General features: G+C 65.4%; 1 protein-coding gene across 4 annotated transcripts in view; it reads left to right on the top strand.

The window, feature by feature from the left end:
* Window positions 1-384: 384 nt before the first annotated feature.
* RAI1 (retinoic acid induced 1) overlaps window positions 385-6000 on the top strand; it is a 75145-nt gene continuing 69529 nt past the window's right edge. The window contains exon 1 of one of the 4 annotated variants that reach the window (XM_083799569.1): window positions 385-534. The gene's annotated coding sequence lies outside the window, so the exon portion shown is untranslated. The remainder of the gene's footprint in view (window positions 535-6000) is intronic. The other 3 variants (XM_083799565.1, XM_083799568.1, XM_083799564.1) reach the window with 3 other exon arrangements.

Below are 6000 nucleotides of genomic sequence, written 5' to 3'. Positions count from 1 at the left end.
GGCGATGCCGGGTACCCGGTACCCATCACCTCCATCACCCCGAGCGCACCCAGCCGTGCCCGGTACCCGCTGCCCACCACCCCCGAGCGCACCGCGCGCATCCGGTGATGCTTGATGCCCATCGCCCCCATCACCCCGCACCCACCCCCGGTGCCCGGCACCCCTCACCCCCCAACACCCCGCCCCCACCCCGCGATGCCCGGCCCCGCTCCCCGCCCCCCCCTCCCCCCCCTCACCCCCTCCCCACCTTTGCGCGCAGCCCGGTGCGCGGCTCGCCGTGCGCGCTCCCTGCCGGCAGGTGTCGCCGCCGTCGCGGGCAGGGGCGGCGGGCAAACGAATGCACTTCCGACGGCGCTCGGTCATGCCCCCGACTTTCCTCCCCTCCCTCCCGGCGCCGCGCGGGGCTCCCGCCCGCTGACACCGCCGAGGCGGCTCGCAACGGCGGCGGACAGCGGCGCGGCCGCCCGGGGATGGCCGCCGGGGCCGCCCCCGCCCAGCGCCGCCGCTGAGACGCAGCGGGGCAAGGCCCGCCCGGTAAGAGGCTGCTGCACCCGGGGGGGGGGGGGGGGGGAGGTTGGAACCGGGGAGGAACCGGGAAGGGGGTGGGGGGGTCGGTTTTTTTTTGTGTGTGTTTTTTTTTTTTTTGGCTCCGCCGGCAGGGCCGCTGCGCTCCGGGAGCGCCGCCCGGGGAGGGTCCGGGGTGGAGGGAGGCTTGGGGTGGGGAAGGGGAAGGGGAAGGGGAAGGGGAAGGGGAAGGGGGGGTGACAGCCGGGGGGCGGCGAGCCGGGGGGCGTCGCGTTGCGTTTGCACCGCGCTGGCGGCTGCAGCCGTGCTGCTGCTGGAGCCGCGGGGGCACCGGCGGTGTGTGCGCTGCAGCCCCTTCCCTTCCCTTCCCTTCCCTTCCCTTCCCTTCCCTTCCCTTCCCTTCCCTTCCCTTCCCTTCCCTTCCCTCTCTTTTCTCTTCCCTTCCCCTTCCCTTTCCCCTTCCCTTTCCATCCCCACGGCCCCTGCGCTGCATTCAGGCTGTGCTCCCATTGCGCTGCGCGTGCCGTGCTTTGCATTTGCAACCGCATCCCGTTCTGGACCCCCCCCCCTCTCCCCAGGCACGAGCTTGGCTGGAGCTCAGTGGTGTCACAGGGGACAGGGAGCCCCTCACTGGCTCCCCCCAGGCTGTGGAGGGGCAACGAGGGTCCCCTCGCCCCCCCCAGCAGCATCCTTCAGCCCAGGAGGGTGCAACTTTGTGCATTTGAAGCCCCCCTGGAGCAAGGTGGGCTGGGACCCCCGCGCCCCCCCCCCAGATCTTTCTGCTGGAGCTGCCTTTCAGCTGCAATTGCCTCTGTGCCCACCCTTTTGCCACCACCCCCTGCAAACATTCGGCCCCCTGGGTGCTCGCCCGGCTGGGGGTCCCGATGGAGCCGCGGCCCGCCCGGTCCCGGGGGTCGGCACCTCGAGGGCTCTCGGGCCCGTCGCGATGCGTCGCGGCTGACGTCGCGGACCTGCCGGAGGTTTTCATTGACGTCAGAGCGGGGAGCTGCTGGGGTGCGCGTTCGCTCCCCGCCGCCTTTCACGGAGCGTGATGCCGGCCCTTAGATGTGAGCAGATTTGGCTTTGCGAAGGCTTCTTGTGGCTGCCGGTTCCTGCCTGCGCTCCCCTCGGTGGCGAGCAGTCCCCTGGCTGGCTGTCCTCCGGTGACCTCCCCGAGCGGTGTTCTTGCCCTCCCCGAAACAACAGTGTGGGTTTTGCATGTGCGAGGCGAAGGGCGGGCAGCTCTGGTGGTGCCAGCACCTTCAGAGGGCTCTCCCAGCTCGCCTCCAGCTTCTGGGCATCACCGGAGCCTCCAGGAGTGGTTTCCTTGCTGGGTGCTGGGACTTTGCAGGGCGTCCCAAACCCGTGGCTGTGGGACGGTGCAGCTGCCTTTCCCAGGGTGGCAGCTTGCCCCGGGTGGCTGAGCAGCACCGTGCTGGTGGCTCTGCGGATGTGGGAGCTGTCACCCGTGAGAGAGGATGAGGGGACACGCGGGTGGCGAGGCGGGGGCTGGCTGCGCGCGGTGCCCCGGGGCTGCGCGCTCCAGGTGCATGGCCGGCGGCTGTCACCGCCTGGTGAAAATGGAGCTCGAGCTGCCGGGGGACGGGCTGGAGAAGGATGGGAAGGAGCCAAGGGAAATGGAGAGGACAGGTTCCCCCCGAGCGCTCTCCCCTCCCTGCTCTCCCCCTGGCACAGGTCGGGTCTGAGCCCCGTGGCATCGCCTGGAGGCCTGGCGAGCGCGGTGGTGGTGCAGGGGGGCTCTGTTGGGGGTCTGTGCGTGGTGCTGGGGGTCACCAAGAGGCCCGAGCGGCAGCTCCGGGGCCGGGGAGCTGTGTGAAGTTCAAGGCAGGAAGTGAGAAATGAGAAAAAAAAAAAAAGCACAACAATAACAAAAAATAGCACGACCAGTAGAAACTGCCGGGGAGCTTTAGGGAAGCGGCGTGGGGCCGTGCTGGGCGCCCAGGAGCAGCGTGCGTCCTCGGCTGCTGGAGGGGCCGCCCGTGCCGGGCACCGCGGACCCACCTCTCCTCTCCCAGCTGCGTCTCCTCCGCAAGCCCCAGGGAACGATTGCACGCAGAGTGCTGCGTTTCCGAGCCGCCACAGTCATTTCAGAGACCTTTTAGGCAGGGAAAGTGCTCTGTAGCGTGTAATTTGAAGGCTCTGCTCTGAACCTTCGCTGTCGCTCTGCTAAACGATCCTCTGCTCTTCCAAACCTTTGCTGCCTGGAAACGGGCGGCGGTGACCTGGTTCCTGGCCTTGCTCCGTGCCCGGCCCCCCGCGAAGGTGAGGGGAGGCGCAGGTTGCGAGGAGCAGCCCCGGGGTGTTTCTCCCTCGTGCACGGGGGGGCCTCTCAGCCGGCAGGGTCCTGCGAGATTTCAGCCAGTCTTAATCATCTCTCGCCTCTGCCTGAGCTGCAGAGGTTGTCACAGCTCGCGAAGGATTTTCCAGCCTGGAGGGCCAGGTCTGGCGAGGGCTCTGCAGGAGAGCGTAAGGCCCCCGGCCGGCTGCTCCTGCGACACGGGAGCTGTCGGAGCGGCCCTCGCCGGGCTGCAGAATTATTTTTGGTAGCGTCCCCCGGGCTCGGCGGCTTGCGGCGGGGAAGGACGGTTGGTGCTGCCAGCAGAGGAAGCGGCACAACTTCGGTTTAACCGATGGAGCCGGGGGCACGGCGCGCTGCGCCCGGAGGCGACGGGGCCATCGGTTAGCCGGCGAGCGTGACAGCGCCGTGGGTTTCCTCACCCTCTTCTTTCCTCTCCTGCCCGTCCCAGCGCGCGAGTTGCCCCCAGCCCCTCGGCGGTTGGAGGCACACCTGCAGGAACAGGGCGAGCTGCGGGTTTCCTCTCGCCGCGGGCGCTGCAGACGCAGGCAGGGCGCTCAGCTCACCGCGGCCGGGGCGTGCCGAGGGCGCGGATGAAGGGAGAAGGAAGGGGAGAAGAAGAAACATTTGCACGTGCGGCCGAGGGCTCGGCTGCTGCCCCTCGGCTGGCCGCGGCGTGCTGCGGCACGGGGCCGAGGGCCGGGCGGGCGCACGCGGCGGTGGCACCCCGGCTGGCAGCGCGCAGGCACGTGCACGTCTCCTCTTGCTCCGCTTTGGATGCGCTCCTGGTTTCCAGCGAGGCAAGGAAAGTCCCGGTGACGGCGGATTTGTGCACGTCACCAGCTCAGACACGCGGCCGGGGCAGGAGGGAACCGCCTGAGCGCGTCCTCCCCGTGCCTGGTGCGTACGTGGGTCCGACCTGCTCCTACAGGGTGGTGCTGGGGACGCCGCCCTGTCCCCAGGGGGTGGCTGCCACTCGCTGGTGACCGATGGCAGCGACACTGCCTGGTTTCCACTCGTGTCCCGTCCCCGCAGCAGGGCATGGGGCGGAGGAATTAGAGGTTCCCTTATTCACACGGGGATGCTCCGTGGGTACAGCCCTTCTGGGGACCGGGCAGGATGCGTCCCAGCTGGGGCGGGTGACAGGGCTTTGCACACCTGCAAACGCGCTCAGAACCTCTCTGTTCTCTGCTCAGCACCACGCAGATTTGGGATTTTCCCCGGGCACCAGCAGTGCAGAGGGGGGAGGCAGGTGCAGGCGCTGGGGGTCCGGCGTCGCAGCCGGAGCCCGCTCTGCTACTGGGTTTTGCTTCGGTTGCACGGCCTAGTTTTTGAGAGCTGGAATATGCTCCAAGACCGGCTTTCTGAGTTGCTTTTTTTGGTTTTGTTTTGTTTTAAATGACAGCATTTCCCCTTTAAATTTACATCTCTAGCTGGGGAACACAGAGCCTGGTGAGAGAGGGAGTGTGAGACTTTTATAAAAAGAACGAGTCGGGTTTTATTATCCCTTTGAGACGAGCAGGGAAAATCTATACTGAAGGCATGAAATAGCAATAAAAATGGACTTTTTGCCAAAGCAAAATTAATTGAGTGAATCTCAGTCCTCGAGCCTGAGCTCTGAGAGGCTTATGAGCTGGATATGAACCACGCTGCCCCCTTCGAGGCTCTCCTCCCGCGAGGAAGGGAGGCAAAACCTCCCTCTGCTCCTCGGCACCGAACAGCCACGTGCGATGGGACCGACGCGCGGGAGCGAGGGACTTGTGCTTGGGACACGGCATCCCCACCCTGTCACCACGGCTGGCAAGGCTCGGGTCGCCTCCAGCCCTGATGGACCAAGGGCTTCCCCGGGTCCGTTGGCTTGGGGACCTGCTCTGAAGACGTGGCTCCGATGCTGGCGATCGTTTTGGGGTCACTGCTCCGGCGTTGCTGCTCTCCGCGGTCACCGTGAGTCACGTCGTCCCACCTGAATTGCAGATTTTGGGGGAGTCCAACAAGGGACGGGATGAAGGATGGGAGCGGGCTCCTTGCAGCCAGCTCTGGAGTCAGGAGAGGAATCTTACCCCGGCCTGGGCTTGCTTTTGTTAACCATTTTCCTCCCTTGTCTCTGCGTGCCGCTCCTGCCCCACACAGGGGTCTGCTCTTTCAAGACCGCCGTAGAAAAGGAAGCCCCCTCCTGGGTTTTGTTCCTCTGGACACTCACAAGCAGCAGCAGCAGCTCCGCTCTCCCTTTTTCTGGGGGAGGATGGCAGGAGGAGCCGCCGGACAGAGAGGCAGAAGGACAGACGGATTCTTTTCAGCAGATGGTGCAAAGAGGACGAAGCTGTGTAAACCTCCCGAGTCCACCAGAGACACGGAGATTAAATAGCGAGAGGGCCGAGAGGCAGCTCCAGGCGGGAGAAGGAGGGAGAAAAAAAGGAAAATGGGGGTGGAAATAGGATTGGAGAGTGGAAAGGGGGAGAGGAGTGCTGGTTTGAACAGGAATCTCCTCCCACTTGATGTCTCCCCTCCAATTCGGAGGGCCTAGATTCGGTGCCATAAAAATATAGCCCTTTTCAATCCCTTATCTTGCAGGAGCAGAAACAATTGGCCTGCAAAGAAGGAGAAAACAATCTGTTTGACTGACAAACAAAAACACATTTCTGCACAAAAGGAGGAGGAGGAAGAGGCAGCTGTCTGGCTGCTGCCTCGGCTTTTTTTTCCTTTCCCCTCCCTCTCCTGTCCCCTCGCTGATGGTGTCGGCGCGGAGCTGCTCCCCTTGCCAGCAAAACGCCCGCCGTTCTGACTGGCTGGGTTCGATGTCAGGCTCCCGCAGCAAATGTCATTGTCCGCCCCGCTGCCACCACCACGGCGGAGCTGCGTGATCCCGGGGGCTGCGGGGGGGGGGGGATGCTGGTTCCCCCAGCCTTGGTGGTGCTGCGCCCGGGGGCCGGAGACAGAAACTGGTGCTCGAGGGGAGGGCCAAAGGATGGGGGCTCGGGGAGGCCGAGCTGGGGATGGAAAGGGAGCAGGAGGTGTCTCGGGGGGGGTGGTTTGGGGATGGTCATTGGGTTGTGGGTGATGTGCTGGTGTCGCCTGGGGGGTGGCGTTGGAGCACCCGGCCTCGCGGATCTCCAGAGCCAGCTCTGTGCCTCGATTTCCCTGTCTGCGAAGTCAGCACG

Source organism: Anser anser, assembly GCF_964211835.1.
Source record: "Anser anser genome assembly, chromosome: 15".
In the NCBI taxonomy this organism is placed as follows: domain Eukaryota; kingdom Metazoa; phylum Chordata; class Aves; order Anseriformes; family Anatidae; genus Anser; species Anser anser.
Note: the sequence above shows the minus strand (reverse complement) of the source record. Positions and strands in the feature narration are given on the sequence as shown.